Source organism: Bubalus kerabau, chromosome 3 (genome assembly GCF_029407905.1).
Source record: "Bubalus kerabau isolate K-KA32 ecotype Philippines breed swamp buffalo chromosome 3, PCC_UOA_SB_1v2, whole genome shotgun sequence".
NCBI classification, from domain to species: domain Eukaryota; kingdom Metazoa; phylum Chordata; class Mammalia; order Artiodactyla; family Bovidae; genus Bubalus; species Bubalus kerabau.
Genome location: NC_073626.1, coordinates 74,272,285 through 74,284,713, shown reverse-complemented (window position 1 = coordinate 74,284,713; position 12,429 = coordinate 74,272,285).

Genomic DNA, 12,429 nt, shown 5'->3' with positions numbered 1-12,429 from the left:
TGTTTAGTTTGATCATAGACCTCTCACAGAGAAAAATGTCCATTGTTAAAACTTTATTTGTGGTTTTAAAGTGAAACCAAGCTGGACATATATCACAAATAATGATAAATCTCCATGTTGATAGGAATCAGGATTTTCATGGTTTTAAATTTTATAGCGTATTTCTGGGGCACGAACATTCAACGAATATACAAAAGAGTTTTGTTTAAGATCTCACTTATAACTGCTTCTGAAGTTATATGTTATGAAGAAATATAATTTCAATAGAAGTGTTTAAATTCAAGCCAAATGGAAAGAAATCCTAAACATCGGTATGAAAAGATCTTTTGCTTAGATTGTAAAGATTTAAACATTACATTTTCTAACAGTCTTATTGATATATCTAACAAATATAAAAGATGGCCAAAGGGTGGTCACTTGGACTTGTAATAACTAATAAAGCAGATCACTGACATCTTCAAGGAATTTCTGCTACTGCTGCTAAGTTGCTTCAGTTGTGTCCGACTCTGTGCGACCCCATAGACAGCAGCCCACTAGGCTCCTCTGTCCCTGGGATTCTCCAGGTAAGAATACTGGAGCGGGTTGCCATTTCCTTCTCCAATGCATGAAAGTGAAAAGTGAAAGTGAAGTCGCTCAGTCATGCCCAGGTCTTAGCGACCCCATGGACTGCAGCCTACCAGGCTCCTCCGTCCATGGGATTTTCTAGACAAAAGTACTGGAGTGGGTTGCCATTGCCTTCTCCAAGGAATTTCTAGAGGGCTCTAAACTATTTAGTACATCCCATTGTTGGGGTTTTGTACAGCCTAAACTACAGTTTGAGGGAATCTCTTTGAGAAAAAAAAAGCCCTCAAAATCATAAGTGCAAAATTGTTGGAGCACTTCCCTAGAACTTATAGGGTCCAAGTTAGTGAAGTTTACATTTCTTCGGGTTCACCTCTGTTCCTTCCTGAAAGATTTCTCTATTCCCACTGCCCAGCCATCACTTGTAAGATGATACCAATAGTTGCTTTTAGCACTAGCTGTGCTAAATAATGACTTCCCTAGTGGTTCAGATGGTGAACTCGCCTGCAATGCAGGAGACCCAGATGAAGATCCCATGGAGAAGGGCATGGCAAGCCACTCCAGTACTCTTGCCTGAAGAATCTCGTGGACAGAAGAGCCTGACGGGTTACGGTCCATAGGGTTGCACAGTCAGACACGACTGAAGCAACTTAGCATGCACACACACATGTGCTAAATAATAATTGGATGTTAATACTAATTGTGTTTCCTGATTAAAAGGGAGAATAACTTCCCTGGTCTCAGTTGCTCCAATAAAACAAAGAGGGTTGGTTTGGATGATCATTATGTTTTCTTATCGAGTATCCTTCCATAATTCTTTATTCTGCTGGCTATTACTAAATAGTTTATTTAGGAGTAATGAAACTGTATGACTATCATCAACAAGAGACACTGTTGAAGTAATATCTGAGGTCTTGTAAAGTTAACCTATGGAGTTTTAGGATGTGTATGTGTGTGGTGTGAGTGAGTTGGGTAATGTTTCTCATGGTGTTGACTTGATGAACAAAAAAGTTAACAATGAACAACGGTGATAGCCCCCTTCCTGGAAGTTACGTCCTCCCTTTGAACAAAAAAATTAGGGTCTACTAAGAAACTTTTCAAATGAGTGTCAGGGTTTCACATTCTCAATCTCCTTGTTCTTAATTCTGTATTTCTTCATTTCAGAATAAAGAAGTAATTTTGAATTTCTCTTGTTTTCAAAAAAAAATTGTTTATTTGGCTGTGCTGGGTCTTAGTTGCACCATGTGGGATCTTTAGTAGTGGCATTGTTGTTCAGTCACTCAGTCATGTCTGACTCTTTGAGACCCCATGGACTGCAGCACGTCAGGCATCCCTGTCCTTCACCATCTCCCGGAGCTTGCTGAAACTCATGTCCATTGAGTTGGTGATGCCATCCAACCATCTCGTCCTCTGTTGTCCACTTCTTCTCCTGCCTTCAATCTTTCCCAGCACCAGGGTCTTTTCTAATGAATTGACTCTACCTATCGGGAGGTGAGGGGGGAAGGGGAGCAAAGTATTGGAGCTTCGGCTTCAGTCCTTCCAATGAATATTCAGGATTGATTTCCTTTAGGATTGACTGGATTGATCTCCTTGCAGTCCAAGGGACTCTCAGGAGTCTTCTCCAACACAATAGTTCAAAAGCATGTGAACTCTTAGTTGTGGCATATGGGATCTAGCTCCCCAACCAGGGATGGTTGGCCCCCTGCATTGGGAGCATTGAGTCTTAGCCACTGGACCACCAAGGAAGTCCTGGATTTCTCTTCTTTTAAGATACATGGGACTCCTAAGTAAATGCTCTGTTATGTTGAAGACAAGAGATGCAGATAACCAGCTCACTCCTGCTTTCTATTAGTCACCAAATTCTGTCCATTTTTTCTACATAGGCTGCATCATCCTTCATTCAGCTGTGCAGTGGATGCCTTCCTCATCTCCTTGCATCTCGCTTCCTTGGTCAATCCATTTTAAAGCTAAGTCTTCACCATGTTATTCCACTTTTAAATTCTTGATAGCTCCTGGTTGGTTGCCAGTGGGAGAAACTCAAATGTCTTTAACCTGAGACTCAAGTACCCTCAACATCTGTATTTATCCATGTTAATCTCATACCATCGCGTGCCACAAAAACTTCACCCCAGGTAGTATGATCTGTTCATTCTTTCCCCAAGGCAATTTAAGCTTTTCTGCCTCTGAACCATTTCTCATGCTATTCCTATCTCTTGTAATTATATCTTACCTTCTCTTTGCCTATCCTACTTCATCCTCTATGGCACAGCTCAAGTCCTGTCCCCTCTGTAAAATCTTTTGCCCTATCCAAGGTTAAAGCAAGCTCCTCTGAGCTTGTGCAGCATTTATTGCTTGTAGTACTCCTTTAGCACTAATAATCTCCTGCTATTTTATGAGATCTCTCTCTCTTGTTCAGTTTCCCTTTCTTTCTCCCTCTCCCTCTCTGCCACTGTCTCCCTCTTCCTCTGCCCTCACTGGTCTGTCTCTATACTATTTGCTGAAAGTTGAATGCAGTTTTAGTAGAGGAAGCATATAGTGCTACTTGTTAAGTGCCTCTTCTCCCAGGTGAAGAACACTATAATCACTTATTTGCCAAGTATTCTTTATATTTCATTATTTACAGTAGAACACAAGCTATTCTTGACCATAGGACAAAATTCTAATAGGAGGCTAGCAGGTAAAGGAGGGGGAACTATAAACTCCTTTCCTTGTGTATCAAGGCACATTTTTTTTGATTGAATACATTGTAAACTAACAAAGATTGTCAATATTGTCTAACACGGTCCCTTTTATCCTTTCAGCATATAATTTAAAATGCACTTTGGTTGTTGTTTGAGACTTTCTAATATACTGCATTAATTACTTGCTACATACAGCCACTTGAGGACCTTATGGGAACAGAAGCATTGAGAAGGATTGTGGGAACAAATAAGGGCTAGTGTGGAGTTTGTCAAGAAGTCTGGAAACAATAAAATGTACTGGTTATGAGTGTACCTTAGAGGCAGACAGGCTTGGGAGCAAATTCTGGGACAAATGACTCAGTAACACTGAGCTTCTACATTCCTCCCTTAAGAATGGGAATAATAATGTCCTTACATTATTGACTTTTGGGGATGAACAAAGATAATACATGCAGATTGCTTAGTGCAATATCTGATGCTTAATAAACAATCACTAATTACTAATACAGGATGGATTATGAAAATTATAATAGGCAGCCAGAATGAAAAGATGCAGGCTAAGGGAGAAAAATAATTTATATGTACAACAAATATTTATTGAGCTCCCAGGTGCAAGGCACAGAATTTTAACAACTGGAATTGAAGAGAGATTGAGAAGAAAACAAGAATTGAGGAAAATCAGTTTGGGGACAATAAGTAAAGGTCTATGGTTATTGATAAAATTAGCAAAATTTGGTGGTAGATGATAATAGACAGTTAATGGATACATGATGAGAGCAATGGCTGAGTTCTCACTGAATTAAGAGCCCAGGACCTTGGAAGAAGCCTTTGTGTGTATCGGTCACTCAGTCATGTCTGGCTCTTTGCAACCCCGTGGACTGTAGCTTGCCAGGCTCCTCTGTCCATGAGATTTCCTAAGCAAGAATTCTGGAGTGGGTTGCCATTTCCTCCTCCAGAGGATCTTCCCGACCTCGTAGGGATTGAACTCGTGTCTGTTATGTCTCCTGCATTGCAGGCAGATTCTTTATCTGCTGAGCTTTTTATTTCCCTATAGGGGAAATAAAAAAATAAGAAGGGCATTAGACCATTAAACACTGCTTTCAATTTACTGGATCATTCCAGGCAGCACAGAAAACTTAAATTCATTTTTCCCTATCAAAAGGATCTGTGAATTGACATGCATGGTATTCTGAGGGTCAGGTGTCATAAATTAGAACACTGCACTGACTTACATGACTTTCCTACATTGGGACATTTCCCTGCGTGGAATGGATCATCCTTAAAAATAGAGATTCCCGTTGTTGTGCTCTGTTGACATCAAAGTTAAAATAGGATTAACCACAGTTTTTACTTTGTTACTGCAGAGAGAAGAAAGTCTTTCTCTCTCTACTACTGTCAGTGGGGAATTGTGAATTTTTCCAACCTGTTACTATTTACATTGTGGGTTTAAGAAAGCCTGCTCTTAAAGTAAAACAACAATAACAAAACAAAACCAAAAAACTTGCTGCAAAAAGAACACTTTCAGGTCCTATATAAATAGAAAGCATTTTATTTTTCCTAAATGCCTATGACCTAATTGTCAAAATAGTGTTAGTATTCAATTGTTTCTATGAGTTATTGCTCTGCCATATGTAAATGTTTATATCTCCTCTTCCATTTGAAATTTCAAATTCATAAAGTATTGGTTTCACTATAGAGGACAAGAAAATAAATTCTTAACTTATGAAATAACTGTAGAAAAGACAGATTCAATGTAAAATAAATAAAATGAACTCCAAAGGACAAACTAAAGCTATAATATTTCTCATTCAGATGAAGGTAGCATACTATTTGTCCCTTAACGTTTCAAGTGACTTAAAAAGCAATTTAAACTTTCTTGGGTTAACCTGCCAAAAAGCCCAATTTATTCTTCTGTTTTGACTGCAAATAAAAGCCCACATGCAATCAGAATCGGAGAAGGCAATGGCACCCCACTCCAGTACTCTTGCCTGGAAAATCCATGGACGGGGAGCCTGGTAGGCTGCAGTGCATGGGGTCACTAAGAGTCGGACACGACTGAGCGACTTTACTTTCACGCATTGGAAAGGAAATGGCAACCCACTCCAGTGTTCTTGCCTGGAGAATCCCAGGGACGGGGAAGCCTGGTGGGCTGCCATCTCTGGGGTCGCACAGAGTCGGACACGACTGAAGCGACTTAACAGCAGCAGCAATCAGAATAATCTATTTTTCTAACAGCATATGATTTCTTTGCAAACTTCAAAAACAGCTGTGTTTGTATCTCTGAAGATGCATTGGAATTCGTCACATGATGACACTATCCAAGAATTAAGTCCACTGTTATTAAAAGGTTGTGACTTTTCCCTTGGCCCTTGACTTTGAAGATGTATGTATTTTATTAGAAAATGTTACAAGTTTCTTAACTCATCCCATATAAACACAGGCTATTGTAAGTTATATGTTTTATAACACCAGTACATTGAATTATCTTCATTCTGAATGATCAAAGATAATAAAGGCATTGCTTTATACCTGTCCTTAATGGCACCCCACTCCAGTACTCTTGCACGGAAAATCCCATGGATGGAGGAGCCTGGTGGGCTGCAGTCCATGGGGTCGCTAGAAGTCGGACATGACTGAGCGACTTCACTTTCACTTTTCACTTTCATGCATTGGAGAAGGAAATGGCAACCCACTCCAGTGTTCTTGCTTGGAGAATCCCAGGGGCGGGGGAGCCTGGTGGGCTGCCGTCTCTGGGGTCGCACAGAGTCTGACATGACTGAAGGGACTTAGCAGCAGCAGCAGCAGCAACTCAGTATGCATCACAAGGACCACCCCAGGTTATTTGTAAGTAATAGTTTCATATTTTCCAATTCTGTCATCTTTCAGTTTTATAAAACATAATTATCATTTGAACTCAGGACTAAATGTAGTGTTCAGTTCAGTTCAGTTCAGTCGCTCAATCGTGTCTGACTCTTTGCAACCCCATGAATCCCAGCACGCCAGGCCTCCCTGTCCATCACCATCTCCCGGAGTTCACTCAAACTCATGTCCATCTAGTCGGTGATGCCATCCAGCCATCTCATCCTCTGTCGTCTCCTTCTCCTCCTGCCCCCAATCCCTCTCAGCATCAAAGTCTTTTCCAGTGAGTCAACTCTTCACATGAGGTGGCCAAAGTATTGGAGTTTAAGCTTTAGCATCAGTCCTTCCAATGAACACCCAGGACTGATCTCCTTCAGAATGGACTGGTTGGATCTCCTTGCAGTCCAAGGGACTCTCAAGAGTCTTCTCCAACACCACAGTTCAAAAGCATCAATTCTTCAGCGCTCAGCTTTCATCACAGTCCAACTCTCACATCCACACATGACTACTGGAAAAACCATAGCCTTGACTAGACGGACATTTGTTGGCAAAGTATTATCTCTGCTTTTTAATATGCTGTCTAGGTTGGTCATAACTTTCCTTCCAAGGAGTAAGCGTCTTTTAATTTCATGGCTGCAGTCACCATCTGCAGTGATTTTGGAGCCCCCAAAAATAAAGTCTGACACTGTTTCCACTGTTTCTCCATCTATTTCCCATGAAGTGATGGGACCAGATGCCATGATCTTAGTTTGCTGAATGTTGAGCTTTAAGCCAACTTTTTCACTCTCCTTTTTCACTTTCGTCAAGAGGCTTTTTAGTTCCTCTTCACTTTCTGCCATAAGGGTGGTGTCATCTGCATATCTGAGGTTATTGATATTTCTCCTGGCAATCTCGATTCCAGCTTGTGCTTCTTCCAGCCCAGTGTTTCTCATGATGTACTCTACGTATAAGTTAAATAAGCAGGGTGATAATATACAGCCTTGACGTACTCCTTTTCCTGTTTGGAACCAGTCTGTTGTTCCATGTCCAGATCTAACTGTTGCTTCCTGACCTGAATATAGGTTTCTCAAGAGGCAGGTCAGGTGGTCTGGTATTCCCATCTCCTTCAGAATTTTCCACAGTAAATGTAGTGCTGCTGCTGCTGCTGCTGCTAAGTCGCTTCAGTCGTGTCAGACTCTGTGCGACCCCAGAGACGGCAGCCAACCAGGCTCTGCGTCCCTGGGATTCTCCAGGCAAGAACACTGGAGTGGGTTGCCATTTCCCTCTCTAATGCATGAAAGTGTAAGTGAAAGTTAAGTCGCTCAGTCATGTCTGACTCCTAGCGACCCCATGGACTGCAGCCTACCAGGCTCCTCTGTCCATGGGATTTGCCAGGCAAGAGTACTGGAGTGGGTTGCTATTGCTTTCTCCAAATGTAGTGTTAGGGACACTTTAATAAAATTCCAAAACACTTTTGGGTTGCTAGAAAATCCAAACTTTTTAGTATTTTCTTCCCTTAATGTCAGAAGGCTTTATTAGAGGCTGCTGTCTTAGTGAAGAAGGAAGTTATTTGTTAGTTTTATCTGTTTCTCACTTTTGTCAAATTTAATCGATTTATTTTAAAATAATATGCATGGCATTAGCCAGTTTTATAAAATTTTATCTGGGCACCAAACTCTCTCTTCATGTGTTCATCTATCATTCCTCACATCTATGTATAGAAAGATGTTAATATTACTGATGATTATTTCTACATAGTAGAATTTTGTCGATTTGTTTTCTCTGTAATACATTTCTATATTGCTTAAATTTTTCAAATAATCAGTCATTAAATGTAAAGATAATAGAGTTGTTACTTTAATATATATAAAAAAAGGAGGAAATGCAATTGGTAGCCACAGTCTTTGCATTTATTTTTGCCAGTGGAAGACCTCAGGGGAATTAGATAATGCATCTCATGTGCCAATTCCTGAATAATTAAATAAAAATGTCTGTAATATACATGGGTATACACATGAGTCAAATAAATGATAGATAAGGTCTATCATTCATTTCTTCAACAGGGAATTCAGTACTTGAATGTCACATATGTTCAATTTTCATCCTACCGGTTGGAAACCACCTCTGAATTGTGCTGATAAAAGCAGAATTCATGACTAGCAAAAGAATAAGGATACCTTTCACTTAAGTAAAATGGAGAACAAGAAATACAGAAAACTGCATTTCTGATTATTATTTTTTCATACCTATAAAGCAAAACCAAAGGAATGCTGCTTTTTTATGTTAAAAGCAAATTTATAAAGATACAAACAAGCTTTTTATATGAATCCACATTCTTAATGAGGTTTGCATTTTCATGGAAAGCAACACCAAAATATTCTCTTTCTTGCATTTTCTGTTGCAGAAAGACAAAATTTCACAGTGGTCTGTGAGAGAAATATACAAAAGAACAGGTCTATTAAGCCTCTGGGGGCTTCCCAAGTGGCTCAGTGGTAAATAATCCACTTGCCAATGTAGGAAACACAAGAGGGGGTGGGGAGGTTCAATCCCTGGGTGGGAAAGATCCCCTGGAGGAGGAAATGGCAACTCACTCCAATATTCCTGCCTGGAAAATTCCATTGACAGAAGAACCTGGTGGGCTACAGTGCTTGGCATCGCAGAGTTGGACACGACTGAGTGGCTGAGCACACACACACACACACACACACACACACACACACAGAGCTAAGCCTCGAGGACCATAGTTAGGAGTTAGATAACCATGATGAGAAAATGCTAGTTTTTTCACTGTTTTATTTCAAAGTTGGCTTATTTCATTAGTAACTTGATACCTCTAAGTATGTGTGATAGAACTTAAAATAGATGCTTATTTTTTCTAACTATATTGTGTATCTCCATTTGTCTGAAATTGTGAAAATTCTGTGGAGCATCAGCTCTACAGTGGGTTCCATCATTTAGTTGTTCTGGGTTTCCCAGTACCCACTCTTCCTTCCTCTAACCACTCTTCACTTTTCCTGTGTGGAAAGGAACGACTGATTCTCATGCCCATGGTGGTGATGCCACCCCTGGGACTTTTCAGGGTGTTCTCAGTGGCCTGTGGAACCACCTCCAAGCCTAGTTCTACAGCCCTCCTGGAGATAATTAAAGTTAATCTTTTTTTTCTTTTTTGTTTAAATGGACTTGAATGGGTGTAATATTTGTCTCTCAAAACCCTGTGTGATGCACTACCCTCAAGGAACTTATACCCTCAGAAGTAAGGAAGATGAGATGAGTCCAAAAATAATGTTAAGTGCTTTAGGGGAGTTTCACATGCTGAGGACGGTGTCTACACAGCACAAAATGAAGTGGCAGTTGGGCATGCATCCAGTAGCTTTAATAATTTTGGCAGCTCACTGAATACATAAAGCTGCAGAGTGGATCATATCTCTGGAGAAGGGGATCCTACAGCTTCCACTGGGAGCTTGCTGGGAGCTGCTTCACAGACTCTGGCAATGGAGAAGAGAGGGTGTTTTTTCCCTCTCTTTTGGTTCCCAAGAACTTTCTCAGATCAAAGTGGGATTTTTTTTTTTTTTTTTTTTTTTTTTGCCACATGGCATGTGGGATCTTAGTTCCTTGACCAGGAATCGAACCCATGCCCCCTACATTGGAAGCATGGCGTCTTAACCACTGACTGCCATAGACGTCCCTCAAGGCAGGAATTTTAACAATGATGATAAACATCTCACTATCAATTGCCTCTTGCTTGGGTTCATAGTTTGATTAATTGTAATTCCTTCTGTTTCCATACTCTTCTGTGCTCCACAATGAACTTCATACATGTCTTTGATTACAAGTTATCACAATGATTTGTGTCCATGTCTCTCTACTCCAGGGCAGGAGCTGTACTATGTTCATCTTCCTAATTCTGGATTCTCTACCACCCCCAGTTTTGCTGTGTTTAGTGTTATGCTGATTTTATTTATCATGATTACTGAAGACTTTTTTTTTAAGAATTGTCCATGTGCTCTACTTTGGTCCTTTTAGAAGTTGCTGCCTCCCACGCTCAGGTTAGAATGATAAAGTAAGATAAGTTTGTCTCTGTATCTTCTTTTTCTGAGGTACCTTCTGCCATTACTCCCCTGTGGGTATACCTGCCAGTCAGTTGTGGATTAAGTCAGCTCTAAAGCACTAAACTGGCAATGTTCTGTCCTAACCTGGTTACATGAGTGGTCTCATTATTGTCTTTTAAACTGTACCCCAAAATTCGCTGTACCCTTCTGCAATCAAACTAAGTGAAGCAATGCACATTGAAAGCATGTGTCTACACTACATATTACTGGGTTTCCCTCTGTATGAGAGCGAAGGCTGTTTTAATACATTTTAAGCTTCTTCTAGAGGCAAGAATGAGACTCAGCATATTAAATACTGAGATGACATGAAAAGCAGCCTTGTAAGATGAATTAGATGGGAAGAGGCAGAAGTCAAGCCAGGCCATTTCAGGGTTCATTTCAATAGCCTTGATGAGAGATGTTGAAGGCTTGAGGTGAAGAAGACAAAAACATAAAACAGACATTTTGGAGCAAAAATGGGAAAGTGTTAGTGACTGATGTAAAAGGAGAGCAGTAAGACCAGATACAGACCTTAGAGCTCTAGAAACAGAAATGACTAAAATAATTTTTTATCATGTTAATCTACATAATTTAAAATTTATCCTTTTACTCATTTAAAAATATACAACTCAGTGACATGAAGTACACTCATATTGTTGTGCAATCATTACCGCTATTCATCACCAGAAGTTTTTCATCATCCCAAACTGAAGCTCTGTACCCAGTAAAAACTAACTCCCCATCACCCCTCTCCTCAATCCCTGGTAACCTCTACTCTGCTTTCTATCTCTGTGAATTTGCTTATTCTAGGCATCTCATATAAGTGGAATCATATAATATTTGTCCACTTGTGTCTGGCTTATTTAAATTAGTATAATGTTTGCAAAACAAATAATTTTGTTGTGCCTTGCCTCCATCACAAGTCATTTAAGATAAAGTTGTATTTTTCAAAATGACATCAATTATGTATATGCTTAAATTTAAAAGGCCTATTTCTGGGTTTTCTGATTGCAAATTTCCAGATAAATGCAGCCGAACTTTTCTACGTGTGTCTGGGGTGTGAGTGGTGTGTGTGTGTGTGTAGGGGTACCTTCTGCTCCCCTAGTAAGTGCTCCATCACTACTCAGGAGGCCTTCCAACATCTAGAAAAGCTACATTTTCAGATCTTTCTTGGATTCTCCCCAGATTCAAAGGTATCTGGCCAGTCTCCTATTCCCTTTGGGCTCTGTTCTCTACTAAAAGATCGAGGAGGGTGACAATAGATTGGTGTCCATTTCCCAGTTTAAATATTTACATTTTAACCATGAGCTTTTTTTTTTTTTCCTTCTAATAGACCCTAATGAATCCTGGAGACAGTGTGGGAATGGAAACTTTAGGAGAGCGGCAAGCTGACGGAGAAGGTGAGACTTGTGTGGCCAGGGCAGGTGTGTGGCTCTCCCAAACCCCCCTTGTAGATGAGCACTCGGGATGGCTGCATGGCCCCAGCACACCTGGCTGAAGGTGGAGGTGCTTTAGGTGCCATGAGGCAGGGTAGAGGAAGAGCCCCTTACAGCATAGAATCCTAATTGTTTGGGCTGGAAAGAGGCTTTGTGATTGTCTGGTCCAGTCTCAGAATATAGGCCTGGTAATCAGAGGGCCCGGAGAAGTCAATGGCACCCTACTCCAGTACTCTTGCCTAGAAAAATCCCATGGATGGAGGAGCCTGGAAGGCTGCAGTCCATGGGGTCGCTGAGGGTCGGACACGACTGAGCGACTTCACTTTCACTTTTCACTTTCATGCATTGGAGAAGGAAATGGCAACCCACTCCAGTGTTCTTGCCTGGAGAATCCCAGGGACGGGGGAGCCTGGTGGGCTGCTGTCTCTGGGGTCACACAGAGTCGGACACGACTGGAGTGACTTAGCAGCAATCAGAGGGCCTGGGTTTGGATTCTGTCTCTACCTCTTACTGTTTGACCTTGGGCATGTCACGTGACCTCTTCTGTGCTTCAGTTGCCTTGTGGGGAAACGAACAAAATGGTATCTACCTCATAAGATTGTCATCAGGATTAAATAAAGACAATCTATTAAAAAGTGTTTAAGGACAGTTTTTGGTATAGTTTGTATCTTTATTACATAGTAAGCACTAAATCTACGTTAGCCATCCTTCACTTTACTCTGAAGCCCAGAGATATTGCCCTAACAGCTCAGTGTAGAGCTAGAGTTGGAGCTGCAGTAATGGGAGCCTTTATGAGCTCATTATCTCTCCAGGTTTCTTTTTTTG